The sequence below is a fragment of the Simochromis diagramma genome, unplaced genomic scaffold (genome assembly GCF_900408965.1).
Source record: "Simochromis diagramma unplaced genomic scaffold, fSimDia1.1 OVJJ01000026.1, whole genome shotgun sequence".
Taxonomy (NCBI): domain Eukaryota; kingdom Metazoa; phylum Chordata; class Actinopteri; order Cichliformes; family Cichlidae; genus Simochromis; species Simochromis diagramma.
In genome coordinates, this window is record NW_024386985.1 from 1269906 (window position 1) to 1284980 (window position 15075).

At 37.3% G+C, this 15075-nt stretch overlaps 1 protein-coding gene and 1 long non-coding RNA gene across 4 annotated transcripts in view; both read left to right on the forward strand.

The window, feature by feature from the left end:
- Positions 1 to 15075, forward strand: part of nlgn1 (neuroligin 1) — a 316481-nt gene that overhangs the window by 223934 nt on the left and 77472 nt on the right. The window lies entirely within an intron of this gene.
- Positions 5954 to 12173, forward strand: LOC120738580. Its single transcript, XR_005697020.1, has 2 exons — positions 5954 to 6911; positions 6951 to 12173. It is a non-coding gene; the product is annotated as an uncharacterized LOC120738580 (long non-coding RNA).

Below are 15075 nucleotides of genomic sequence, written 5' to 3' on the forward strand. Positions count from 1 at the left end.
TTCAGACATTTGAACCACAATGAAATCTGAACTGGGACTTTGCAATGCGCAGCTTGTCGAAACATAGGTGAGTGAAGCAAAACTTTTTGTTGTTATATATAAATATAATATTTCACTTTTTTTCCTCTCATATTTCTCTCATCATAGTTTTCTGGCACTCTGATTAAATTTCATCACGGATATTATCCAGCCCAGCAACAAGACCTGGGCTATATGCGTATGTGCACGCACGAGTGACCATAAATCTTATGAATCTGGCGCCCCATTGAGCCAGGATATTGGCCAGTAGCCTTTTGATGAGTACAGAGATTGTTATATCCTCAAATGTGTAAAAGATGGATCTGCCCTTCATCTTCTGTCAGATGGCTTCTAGCTGTGACACAGATCGTTATGTGTCCATGTGTATAGTGAGGGATAATGAAGGTTTCAACTTATGTCATTAAATATTTTTTAAACCCTTTTACCGTGTCATGTATTCGTTCCCAAATAACTTCTGGGAATAAATTCTGGAACTATAAGATTGGATGCCAGTTGTCATAATTTCTTTCTCATTTGTACATTTGCATGATGGGTTATTAGTAAAATACTTACAGTAGGAAGAAAAGGTTAAGTTCGTGACATTATTAATGTCTCTGTCTCTCCTCTGTGTGCGTGTGTGTTTTTCAAACATAGGATTAATCTTCTTATAAATGTTTCTTATAAACGGTCCAGTATACGATTTACTATGTTGCATGTTAGACTGACAACGATTTCCAGTTCTGCCACAATTACTGTGTGTGTTACACATAATTGACTACTGGGATGTTTTGTACTTGAATGCATTGTTACAGATGGTGGAGGTGGGTTTGTTGAAGGATTTCAGGTGGTTGTAAGAGTACACTCTGTCAGGAGACGGTAATCAAAAATTGAAAGCAAGTGGCAGAAAATAGGAGGTAGAAGCATATAATGTAGAAACAAGCTCAAGACCATGACCATTCATTTATGACTGTGCTTTCTTTGAGTTTGGGAGGGGAGGGGGGGTCCCTGCCAAAGCAGCAACTAAAAGATAGAATCCTGAAAGGCATAAAATGATTACCACGCACTGGTGGTTTGTGCTAATTTAAAGCTCTACTTGCATTTTTTTATTTATTTATTTTTGATATTCAATATCTTTGATAGCTGCCAGGAATTTCCCAAGTCAACAAGCTTCCGTAACACGACAGTCTAACAACCGACAGAGCACAGAGGATCAGAAGGAGCAGCCTGTTGACACTGTCTGGCTGCTTCGGTAATAAAGCCGAATGATGGCAAACAGCAAGACACAATTTCAGCTCAGCGATGGAAAATAAAGCTGTGTAATGAAAGCGCAGATGTAATCTGTACACTGTCTGCAGAGGGAGTGGAGGAGAGACAGCAGAAGAAGGATAGAGGTAGACGGGGAGAGTAATTTCTTGCAGATCGATAGAGAGATGAAAAAATTTGTTAATAGCTCAGTTTCGGTGACACAGAGTGGTGTTGCTATTGTTGTCCTTACTGTGGGAATCCATGAGTCATCAAAATGGTATTTTTTTCTCTGATATTTGCAGCCATGTTCTTTCTTGGGATGAAGTTTAATAAAATGGTGAAGATTAGGAAACTAACATTACATTCTGTCAGTATTGTTTTTATTCAGTGAAAATATCAAGAGTTTAAAACTGCACATGGTTTAATGCGGGAAAAATAGTAAAATAAGTCTGTTTTTGCACAAAAGTAAATGCAATTTGTCTGATTTATGTTTTCTTACCTCTGGCACTGTATTGTAATGCACAGCACGCATCATAGTATACCCTCCTCCATCCGTCTGTCTGTTGATGCTCTTTCCTGGTGCCTACCTCTTTAGTTACTCTATTCCGTGCTGTTCTCCTCTTGCTTTCTCTTACAGTACTTTCAGTCGCAATATATGGGTCACTCCACTATGATGAATTAAAACTATGTGTGTGTGTCTGTGATGAATTATGGCATTATGTGTTTAGTTGTGTGTGTGTGTGGTATGTGTTTGATATATTAAAACAGTGCGTGTCCTGCATCCATCTAAAGCAGCCATTCTGCGCCTGCTATAAATCAGCATCAGCTTCGCCATCACATCCAGGAAGCCTGACAGGACACGCCACAGCATCAAGACACTGTGGGGGTGTGTTTGGATGCCTTTCAGGGTGTGTGAAGGGATCCCATCAGCTGCTTGGTTAATAATGTAACTCAATGTTATAATTTTATATATATTTTCTTGTTTGATTTGATGATCGCTCGTGATAGTTCACGAGCCCAAAGCAACTGTGATGGGCAGAGCTGCACACTATAATAGAGGGAGTAGGCGAAACAGGATTGAGTAACACTGTTGCTGATAACTGACGCACAAGGATGGCATATCATCGTTCAAGGGTTACGGGAATTCTTTTACCTGATTTGATATTTAGATTTTAGAGAATCATCTACCCGTTCCCATCTCTTCATTTTCCCTGACATTGCCTGTTCTCTAACAGATTTCTAATAAGAAAGAGATTCGATTTTTTTGTATGAATTAAAAAAATGGTTTTAGACTCATGGTGTGTCTCTTTTCAAAAAGCCTTTAATGCAATGATGCTATACGAATAATAAAGTGAACAGACAGAACACAACTGATTTTATCAGAAAACGATGAGAAAGATTTATTGTCCCCAGTGATAATTTCAAAAGTATGATCATACTGTTTAGCATACATACACGCTCGTGCTCACGTGCATGTGCCACCCACTACAATGGAATAAAATCAAATTATGCTCTATTGGATTTACTTATCAGACATAACAAATGTAAAAGTGTAAAGTAAGAGATTCTTTTAATAAAAAGATCCATTGGACTTGAATCATTGTTAAAGAGATGATGTTTGGTCTTTAGCAGTGTAGAACTAGTATGGCATTTTTATTAGTAGCCCATTAAATAAAAAAAATAAATATTAAACTAATGCCAGTTCAATGCACTGCAGTAGACGAGACTTTAATCCATGTTTTAGTGTACAGATTGAATGCAAAACACAAAGACGTGCTCTAATCTGACAATGGCTTTTCAATCCAGCAAAGGGGTTTTTAGAGCTGCTTCGTTCTGTTAACATACACGCATACACGCACACACACACACACACACACACACACACACACACTGCAACACCTCAACACCTGGTCTGTATGAGATGGCAGTTGGTCACAGATGTGGCCATCTGGCATCAACTCTGATGTGTGTTTATCTACATGTGTGTGTATTTATTTTTATCTGTGTGTGTGTGTGTGTGTGTGTGTGTGTGTGTGTGTGTGTGTGTGTGTGTGTTTGCCCTAAAAGAACAGTGAGTCCTAGAACAGGGCTGTTTTTCCTCTATATTAGCAACCTCCTGAAAAACTCCTGGGGGCTGGATTAGGAAGTACAGGCATTTTAGCAGTGAAAAATAGAAAATATCACATGAGACTGCGTGTTTGGGGGTGTTAGTGGTGTTAGAGAGAGAGATAAAGAATATTCAGAATATTCAGAGGTTTTTGTGGGTTATTATTTCAAACAGTGCTCTGTGCATTCTTCAAAGATCCTCCTCAGGAGTTTATACCCTCCACCTTTTGCAAGATATCTCACTGAGATACTTTTTAAAATAGTTCTAAAGGGATATTTTTCCTAGATTCTTTTCTTTCTGCAAAAGAATGAGTAAATTTGTTTTGTGGACAAAAATCCCTCTTTACATTTTTTAATGATTTGATATTATCAATCTTGAAGAAAGATATTAGCCCAGGCTTAAACTTGATCACCCAGTCACGTGTTGGCTTTTCAAATTGGAGACAGTTCCAAACAAACGGACATATATAGATTCAAGACTAAAACTGTGTGAACACACAAATGCAGATATCCATATATACATTGTTATTTTTGCCAGAGTTTTATGAAACACTGAGGTCCTCTCTCATATATGTCTATCATCGTGATTGCAAAAACTCGATCTCCATTGCTTTTTTTTAGACATGATTTAAAGTCTTGAAAACTTGCTTACCATATGAAAGAATGAAATTTGCACCACAAACTTTACATAGAAATGTAAATAAGTAGAGTATCCCAGTAATGGAGATGTAGGAAGGAATTGCCAGACAAGATCTCTCAAATATTCCTCCATAGTTCAAAACCTGTTTTATTTTTCTGTTTTCACCACTTTTACCTTGATTTGCTCCAAGCACAAATGTGCACGCCTGCTCTAGAGCATGTGTGAGGTATATTCTCCCAGCAAATTTCTACACAAGTAGCAGCATGTGTGGAAAATGCTGTATGCATGCTTTTTTGTAATATACATATCACACATAGATAAGGCTCTCGATTCCACAGTGTCACCCTGTCTGCCTGGGGCCTCTTAAGAATTCAGGATCTCAACCGTCTTATTTGTATTTCTGTTGTCTTTATTAGCTGCCATTATTTCTTCTTTTGTATTTTTTATTTTCCTTTTATTATAAATTTGTGTCACTTCTTCCCTCCATCGTCATCTTCCTATTTTTAAACCATCCTGTCTTTTTTCTTCCTTCTCCTTTTTGTTCCCTTTATCTTCTTCCTTTAACATCGCAAATCATTTTCTCATTCTCTCCGTCGTCTTTCTCATCTCTTTCTCTTCCCTCTTTAACCTCTATCCATTTACTCATCTGTCTTCTTGCTCATTTTGAGGTCGACCCCTTCGTCTGTTTCTGGCTCTGTGGAGGAGGAGGAGGGAGAGGGCGGCACTGACTCACCCTCCTACTCTCATTATCTCATTAAGATGGCTGTCAGAGCACACTGCAATTACCAAAGCAGCTATGTCACTACTCCTCCCTACCTATATCTGAATTTGCATGCATCTATCAATACATTATGGCTGCGTACATTCATCTCTGTTTGCCTGAGCACGAATGTATGAGTGTGTTCATTGTGGGACTGGACACATCTCATTTCAGGCACCCCGCAGAGACCTGCTATGAACTGTCTGCCACATATGACGCACTGTCCAAAGAATACTGATGAAAGGTGCTGCTGGAATGGACTTCATTGTGTTAGTTTGCATACGAAGCTGCCAGATGTTCACTGATCACTGCTTCATGAATGCAAGTGTTTATATCTTTCAAAGTGCAGTCATGTATGGTACGAACAACATTAGTAATTCATTAATCTTTCTCATGCACTGAACAGCAGTTCAGCTTATCCTTTTCAAATATGTATCACTAATTTTAATTGCAATTTTCACTTGTTTTTAGAGTAGCATTTAGAGTGTGACATGCAGATAAGTGACAATGGCTCTCTCAGGCAGAAGTATACACATTTTAATGAAGATCTTTATATATGAAATATATGAAATACACCATAGGTGCAACATCAGTCAAATAGGTATTGGCGAACAGTATTTAGTATTTCAGAAGCAAATGTTCAAATGAAATTCATGCTTTCTTTTAGGGCTGCTCGATTAATCGAATTTTAATCACGATTACGATCTGGGCTTTCAACGATCATTAAAAATGACTGAGCCGATTATTAGCTCCTCCCTCGTGCTTTACTCTGGCGCTGCTCCGTGTGGCAAATCGAGCGCACCTCTCTGCATTTCGAACACGTGTCACAACAAGAGGACCCGAGGGAAGCTCGGAAAGCTAAGCAGAAGTTATTTGGAGAGGAGAGTGACTGCCGTTGGTTGAAAAGAGAGGCAAAAAAAACTTCAGTGGTTGGAAACATTATGGGTTCGCGGAGTCAGACGTGGATCAAGTAGACATAGTGTGTAAACTTTGCTACAGTGTCGTAGCTGCACCACAGAGCAACACTGCAAAGTTCACTAAACATAGATGTTTAGTGAACATTTATTTTTTATATTGCAAACATTTGCACTGTTATCAGTATTTGCACACTATTTTATATTATTTTTTGACAATCTTTAAAGTCATTATTCAATACATTGTCAAATAATCGAGATCTCAATTTCAGTGAAAATAATCGTGATTATCATTTTTGCCATAATCGAGCAGCCCTACTTTCTTTTTTCTTTTTCTTAAAGTTAATTTTGTAAATATCCTATTGTACTTCAAAATCACTCAGTAGTCCATGCAAAATATTTCAAACTTGCAAAAGATTCCAGTAGAATACCCTCTTCCATTTCTGGATTTAGTGGGAGTAATAATTCTGTATATCTGGGTTTGGAGCCTTGACTGAGTCAGCGGTTCATTTCAGGTTTGATCTGGTTATACAGAGTATACAGGCAGCTCAGAGAAAAATGTCAGGGAAAGAATGAGACGGAGAGCTTGATGAAAGAGATTTATTTTGGGTTCAGATTTGATAACCTGTATTCAATCTTCTCTCCAATGTCCTCAGCCAGGCTCTGCAGATGCTGTGTGCCATTTTTTTCTCTCCTCTTTCATAATTTCTTTTCAATCAGTTCCACCTGCCTTCAGTGATGGTGCTGAGATAAAATATTGGGCGAGCCCAAGCCTCTAAAGTGGTTTATCGCCATAGAGACATGGTACAATACTGCACTGAGGCCTGTGATAAAACACTGCAGTGTACAAAGCCTCATCAAAGAATCACCATAGCTAGTCGTGAAATCAAAGCTGAAGGCCGGCACCGAATTCACAGCGATGGCTAAAACAAGATTTCAACAAAGAGGTCATTTTAAATTTGTCATCCAGTTTAACATGTTATGAAAAAATATCTCTGCGCTTTTTGTGATCATTAGTCATCAACAAGTAAATAAAATTGTTCAATTCTTTGTTCTCACACAGTGAGATGCCTCACAAACATCACTTATTGCATGCCAATTTGGCAAGAAGACCTTTTTTTTTAAACATGAATTTGGGAAAACTTTGAGTTTTCTTGTCTAACAGCACACTCGAGGAGTTTGTGTCCACCATGTTCTCAAAACTGGAATTTACACCAAATACCATTTGGTGTATGGGAGGGTGCCATCTTGGTAAAGCATGCAGAAGGCGGAACACAGAACAACCACTCGCTAGCTGTGAAAACACTGCTGTTACTACGCTACTCTTCACTGCTACACTATTACTAGACAGTCTCCTGGGTTATTCCCACTTTGATGCAAACTAGCACAATCTGATATCCCACAGACTTTACTAGGAAGCTTGCAAGTTAGACTGTTCAATAACAAACCTCACAGCATCAGACATTTACACTGTGAAATGCCAGTGCATATGTAAAAATGGCTAAGGTGACCATAGCCATTCAGTAAGTGAAAATGAAAGTTTTATGAAGAAATACGGCATAGGGAACCAATCAATCTAAAGTCATTAATGATGGATTTGCATCATAAATGCCATCTACGTGATATACTGTCAACTCATCAAAATAATGTAGTGTTTGAAATGCAATAACAAAGCAATAAAAAAAAGAAAATCTACTCTTCATTTGTAGCTTCAAAACAACCTCACAATGTCGAGTTGAAAAATATTTTGGAGTAAGAAATATGTAAACGTAGCACAAATCACCACAAATAGTTTGCAAAGAACGAGGGACGGGTCTGCAGTCACTTCCATGTGTTGGTAACGATGCAACGAGCAGCACCCAGGTTTATAAATCATAAGACTAAAACTGTCAACTGAATTCAAATACATTGTTTGGTTTTTAAATCTACCAGTGTAATTATTTTCAGTTTTCCCCGAGTAATCAGTGAGATAATTCACACATAAGTGCATGCTTCTACTTTCAACCATAGCAAACATCTGTCTGAAGGTTTGCACTCTGAGCATTGCTCCTGTCATCGGTGTGATTTAACAGTCATCTCATCACACAATATAAACATCAGATAAGATCCATAAGTCCATACTGATAAGTTGTACCCACATCATCGCTTTGTTAAGAAATTAATCATTTTTATTTAAAGTTTCACAGTAGTTAATTGAATGAGCTTTTTTGTTTGTAGCATTTAGATTTAGCCCTCTGGCTAAAACTCCAGTAATGTTGAGTGCTCTGAAGGTTTTCTAGGAATTTGTAGAAGATCAGATTGTTTGCACATTTCTGGTATCTTCCAAAAGCCCTTTCTGTTAATCTGACATCATCTGAATGTGTCAACTTCATGTCTGAGCGACACCGTGGTCACTTTACTCTATCTCAATATTACTAGGTTGGACGTTTAAAGCAAGAGAGGATGCACTCATACTGTGGTTTCCTCTGTCACTGTTGCGGGTATGTCTGAGTGCAGGTGTGAAGAATATTAAGGTAGAAGTAAAATATATTTTGAAAACAGAATGCTGTCTCACCATCAGTGTTGTAATGGTGGTTCTGAGTAGACAACAGAGATGCTAACTTGAATCTATTTACCAATTTTCTCAGACACGCAGACATGGCAACACTTTTTTTTTTCCTTCGGGGGGTTGCTGCGGCTATGCATTAAAATGTTTTACTACAAATGGCCCCAAAAAATGGCAGAGTTCTTTATTTGTTATGATAGTAATTCAATTCAATTTTATTTATATAGCCCCAAATCACAACAACAGTTGCCTCAAGGTAAAGTGAGGTAAAGACCCGACAATAATAGAAAGAAAACAGAGAAAACACCACCAATAATAGAGAATATACAGTGTTATTTTCTGATTTTTTTTTTATTTAAATGTTGCAATTTTAGATAAATATGTTTAAAATTGAAATAACTGTGCTATATGTAATGACAGAAAACAGCAACGTGTCTGCTGTTGTCACTCCGTTATAATCTAATCTAATCAAATGCAATCTCATACAATCAAATCTAATCGAATACAATCTAATAAACACAATCATTAGCTGGTATCTTTTTCTCGCTGATGCTTGTGCTGAGGTGGCTTGCAGCCGCTGATGTGTTTCTAAGATACATAGTAAACAAACAAGGGGAAACAAATAAAAACAAACAGAGCAGAGGCCAAGCAATGTCCTGCAGAGTTTCCATAGTGACTAGTTAAGCATGTTCGTTGCCAGAACCTTTTTCAACCTGATTTGCATTGCAAGCAGCAAATCTCTGGGTGCAGTGGCTTCACTGTGCTTGCATATAAGGTGTGTGTGTGCACGCGTGCGTGTGTGCATGTGTGTGTGTGCGTGCACGCGAGAATGACTGATGCCTCAGCCAGGCAAAGAAGGAAGGTTTAGTTGGAACTTCATGGTTAGTCTGCCGAGAAAAAGCTCCTGTCGTTCCCAACATCTTTAGTTTGATTGGCTTTTTGCTACTGTCTGTTTTTCAGATTCACATATTTTGCTCTGTTAAATTGCTCCGCCATGTGAACTGCATGCATGAACAGATTTGTTGTTCCATATGCACATTTTATATGATTTCTTATTAACACTGATTTATCGTTTGGCAACACTAGAGGAATCAGCATTATTGCGGAACCACTCTGACTCTGCAAACTGACAGGCTGACAGACAAGCAGGTTAACACTCTCCTTTCAATCCTGTCATCACGGCACTGGGAGCACAGGAAATTCAGAAATACTTAGTCGTAGCTTCCAGGGTCTTAAAATCAAACCAAACACCATAAAGAAGTGGGACAGCTGTTGATTTCTTTTTAAATTGATAGCAGTTGCGAATCAAGTTCCATTAACGTTTTAAATGAAAGTGAAAGCAAGAGATTTGGTTCAGTGTGTGTGCTGTTTCCCTTCATTCATATTTAAAAAGTTTGCAGTTAGAGGAAGTTCAGATTGCTTCACATCCACAACCAGCATTGAACATATCATTTGATCATAGATCAAATTATTCTATTATATAGTATCTTAGTTTTAGCTGCAAATCTCACTAGCATGAGAAAATGTTTTTGATCAAATAATGAATATTTTACATGTGTTCTTTTATCTCTTAAATATGTGGACATGTCATGTTTTCAAAGGGGCAAAACCCCACACTGTTCTATACCTTTTTCTGTTTCTGTTGCAACATGTTTATGAATTATTTTGTCTGTTGCTTAACATTAGCTTAAAAAACATAATTACTTAGAATCTTTTAAACAAGGATCAGTATACTGGATTCATTAAAAATTAAGAAAATCTAATTATTTATTTATAGAATAAATTAAAAATAATATTGAAATCTGGACTTTTCAGTCTCCAAAAGTTGTTTTGGTTTCTTGAAATCATCCTTACAGTGCAGATGCCCCTCTGTCACCCAGCAGACGGTTTTTGAAGCTATTTACTCTTAATTTTCATTATTCATGATTACTTATTGCAAGTAGCTCGAATTATGGCGTCAGGTTACCCTCCAGCCAATTGGAACACTACCTCATGAATAATGCAAATTTGCATATGCCATATCTTTGATGTAATAATTTCACCTGGAGATGTAAAAGCGGATGTTCATGGACTAGACTATGATCTTGAATAGAGAGTGCAACAACTTGCAAGCAGCAACTGGAGAGATCGTTTTAAGCTGCCTAACAATCAACAAAGCTACACTTCTGTCCTGCACTGATTACCTCTGGCTATTGGAGTTAGGTATGCATTTGAAATGGGTGGCAGAGAGGGCAGAAGTCCTACTTGGTGACACTACTGCGTGCGCAAGAAGAGGAGATAGTTGAAGTGCTTCAGATAGCCTCCTGCGCATGCAATGCCTCAAGTTTCCAACGGAGAAACATAATAGAGAAAAGATAAAAACAGTAGTACTGAGAATGGGTGGAAAGAGACTGAGACCAAGGAAGTAACAACACCTGAGAACATCTAAAAGTAGCTAGAGAGGGAAAATGAAAGGTGGATTAGATCTAACAAGACACAAATAATAGTGAAAGAGCGATACCTTGCTTATTTATAAAATCTGTTCCTTGATTCAGACTCGATCTATCCAAAACATCCCATGTTTCTATCCTCTCTTTAAAACGTGCCTTCTATCTTTAGCTGCCATCACTGTCCTAAATAGACTTCCTCTCTATTTCTTCCCTCTACACACACACACACACACACACACACACACACACACACACACACAGACACACACACCTACACACAGACACGCTGAACAGAAAAGCAGCTATTAAGATATCTCGTACATCCCCGGTGCAGCTTTTATCTAAAAAGCATGGAATGACCACATATAAATCCATTTCACATCCTTTTTTTAAGTCAGGAATGAGCAGACTGTCCAAGCTTGAGGATCAAACCTGATTGGCCACTGCTAGTTTCCCTCCCACCATAATTAAACCAGTTCACTTATCTCGGAGCTGCATTCTGCCAGGCAAGTATTTGGTTGATCAATTTCAGCCTTCGATACTTCACAAGTTGGGCAGATTGTTTTTTACTAAGGCTTATAAACCACTGTATCTGAAGGAGGTTTGAAACTAATTTACAGAAAAGTCACAATAGACAAATAGAGACCAAATCAATTAATTTGCATTTTTTTAATAATAATTCAAATAATTTATTTATCACCAAATCTTAGATGCCTAATTTATATATATATATATTGTATTTGTATATCACAAACATAGGGACACTTTGTATTTTATAGCAGTAAAAAAACCCATAATAAAATGAAATAATGGCAGCATGGTTCTTGTGACCATAAATAGACTGGGTTTGCTGTTGTATGTGCTCAAACTTTATTTCATCAAGAGAAAATTAGATATTAATGCTTTTTTAAAGATGTGATTCAAGTGGGTTTCTTTCTGTGTTGTGCGCACTTTGGTTCTGTTTGATATAAAACACTAAACTAATGAGCCTTACTGGAAATTTGTTAATATCCAATATGTGTCAAGGGACAGGAAACACTTCTAATTAATATATCAAGGCATAATTGTGAAATTCAGATGTATTAAATTCCTTCATTAAATGAAGATTAAAGGTGGATATGACATGAAAATAAATGCTGTATAACTGAGTTAAAATCCTGCAAACGTCATTTTGCCACAGTTACTTCATGAAATGGTAAATGTGTAAACATATAATTTCCACATTAACTAATGAAGGAAACTGTGATATTAACTATGATGTTTTTATTTATTTATTTATTTACTTTTTTGCACACCTCCTTGATCCCCACAGCACCAGCATTTAGGAATTTATCATGTTTTTTGGACATTTTTGTTCATTTTCTTGGGTTGGATGATAATGTCTCGAAAAGTTTTCGCACATTTGGTCTAAAGACACACGCCGGTTTAAATAAAAGCTTAAAGACGATATTTAGATGGGAGTTTTCATAAATTCTCTCTCAGGAAATCCACACAATGGTGGAAGCGAGTGTGTTCTTCAAAATAAGAACAAGGGGTAAAGAAATCAGTTAAAATCAATATGTACCAACCAGACAAGTTGCAGGGTGCGTACTCCAATATCTTTCTTTTGTCGGTCTTGTTTCTTTATCTGTCTTTCTTTCTTTTTATCCCTCCATCTCCATAGCTCTTCCTTCTCACCTCGGGTGCAGGCTGTTGCTAAGAAACGAAGCCAGTGTATGTGTTAGATATGCTTTCTTTCTTCTTTTTCAAGTCTCTGTGACGAGTTCGAGACTTTTTCAGTGGGGAATGTCAAAGAAAATCAATCTCTTCCACCCTCCTCAACTTCATTTTACCCTCTCTCCTGATCTGTTCCTGCTCTTTTGCATTCTACCTTCCGTCGCTGGCTTCAGTCTAAATATACACCAAGAAGGCAGCCTGTCTGTGCTGGGTCTTCATGACTGCACAACATGTTGATTTTCTTAACTCGCCAGCGTATTGTGAACATTGCTCAGCTCTCCTTGGATTGTTTTTCATGACATAAAAAAAAAAGACAATATGTAGAGTTTTTTTCTCAGCTATACAATTAAGCAGGATCCCTGGTTCCTGAGACTTTCTCTATCGCACCAGAAACAACTGGTCTGTGGAGCCGTGGGCCTCAGATCTTTAAAACTTTGGTCACTGATGACAATTTCAGATGATGGAAAAACAACCAAGCAAATCCTCTAAATCCAAAATATCAAGCAGCAAATAACCAAATAACTTGATCTCATTATTTTTCTGAACCTTTCTGATTCATCCCACTGGACTAAACAACTGATTGCCTGTTTATGAGGATTCTTATTTTCCATAATTAGGGCCAAAACAGTCAAATGGAGACAAATTTGAGATTTCTCACATTCATTCTCTCAGTATCTTGTGAAATTATACTTTAGCCACAGCAACCTGAAGCACCCCCACAAGGACCTTGACTTAGTTTAGTCTACTGTTAGCCCAAGGTGAAGGGCAAGACCACCTTGGGTGAAATGAGGGGTAAAGGAACACATTGAGTCTGTCTGCAGAGGGCCAGCACTAATGGAGAATAGATTATGTCAATTAACACTCTCAGCTGGGAAACATTAATCAGCTAATGATGGTTCAGTGACAACCAGAAAAGAGATGGAGGGGAGAAGCTGTATTTGACTGCGTTGAAGAGATGACGCTCTTTACAGAGTATTTAGCTCGCTGAAACGAGTGTATATCAAAGTCTTATCTTGGAACACAAATTATGAAAATATAACCTTTATGTTAAAGATGGATGTTTAATTATAGATACTTCTTCTTTGTATTTATTTTATAGTGTTTATGCAGATATACTTGCCCTCATTTTTGAGTTTAGTTAATCATAGCATCTTCAGAAAGAATGTCCATCACTTATTATTTCAGAAAGGTTTGTTTTGAAAAGTCAGTAAGTGAATTTATTTAAATATTTGTTTAAATATTGTCTTCACATTTCTTGTATAACTAAGTTAACACAGACCACTTACACTTAATGCATTCGTATGAATATGCCTTCATTAAATATATCACTTTCTCTTTCATAAACTTTAAGTCTCAACCCAACTTCTCTACCTCTGTATTTTAGTGCTTCTCACTCTGCCTCCTCTGTGTTTATGCATCCATAAACACACTGGAAACTTTCCACAAATGCTTACTGTCAGGTGTAGACCTAGAGACAGCACAGTCATGCTTGTCTGTTTATTTTATGCAGCTAGTTTTCGTATAGTTAATGATCTGTAAAATGTAGGTCAGAGTTCCACTGTATTTTGTAGAAGAGGAGGATATATGGACCACTGCTTCTCAAAGAGGGGCTTGTGGACCCATAGGGATTGTTGGGTTAACATAGTCCATAGAGAGGCAGTGTTTGATTACTTTTTAAAATCATATATTCAAAATAACACATACAGTCCCCCTATTTCCTGAGCCTTGGTTTTGCTTTATATGCAGCTGATTAAATTTGGGTGTTTGAGCAAGCAGCTTTCTGTTGGTTGAGAGATGACCAATGGGTGTATGAGACATGTAATCATCACACAAGTTATTTGCAGTCTTTAGCCAGACCAGATCAGACCACAAATACTGGAATGTATGTGAATTTTAATCTAAAATAGAGATTAAACAATAATATCTGCCTGTTTCCACATGGGGTGATGTATCTGCTAATATATCAGGACGTTTTTGCAACCCACACTGTCCTATATGTGTAATAAGGCCAATTAAATTGTTCTTTTGCGCATAAATTGATACCATATGTGTATATTTATAGTCAGTCCTCATGCATATAACGTATTTATAGTAACTAGTTATCCGTCTTTTATGTATTACATAATTTATTCACTCTACACCATTGTACAATAAATATGCTAGATTTTTGTCTGTCACATTGTCAGTATTGTCTGTTGTCTACTCTGTTACCTACACTGAGAGCAAAGGAACAGCCAGAGCCCGATTCATTGTATGTGTACACAGACTTGGTCAGTAAAACTGATTCTGATTTTAATTCTAAATATTTTTATTTTTCTACAGAAATGTTCAAGTCATGCTTATTTCAAGGGTGCAGCATTTTCCGTTTTAGCAGAGAGTCTGGATTTCATTTTTTTTCCCTCCGTGAGTGTGGCTCAGCTTGCAGGCTTGCATTTACACATGCAAATGCTTTCACAGACAGTCTGTGATTAGGATGTGTCTGGCCACCAGCAAGCACTTGAACTAACTGTGTTGTAATAATATTCATTCCAGTATTAATATGGCTCCTTAGTCTGAAAAGTGTCAGGAAAAATAAAAGATTTTCATTTCAATTTTGATTCAACAGTCCACCAACTGTCAGAAAAATATCATAAAATCAGTTATAATTTAACTTTAATCATTTTCAGTGACTCTTAGTTTGTTTAATGCTGGTCTTATTATTA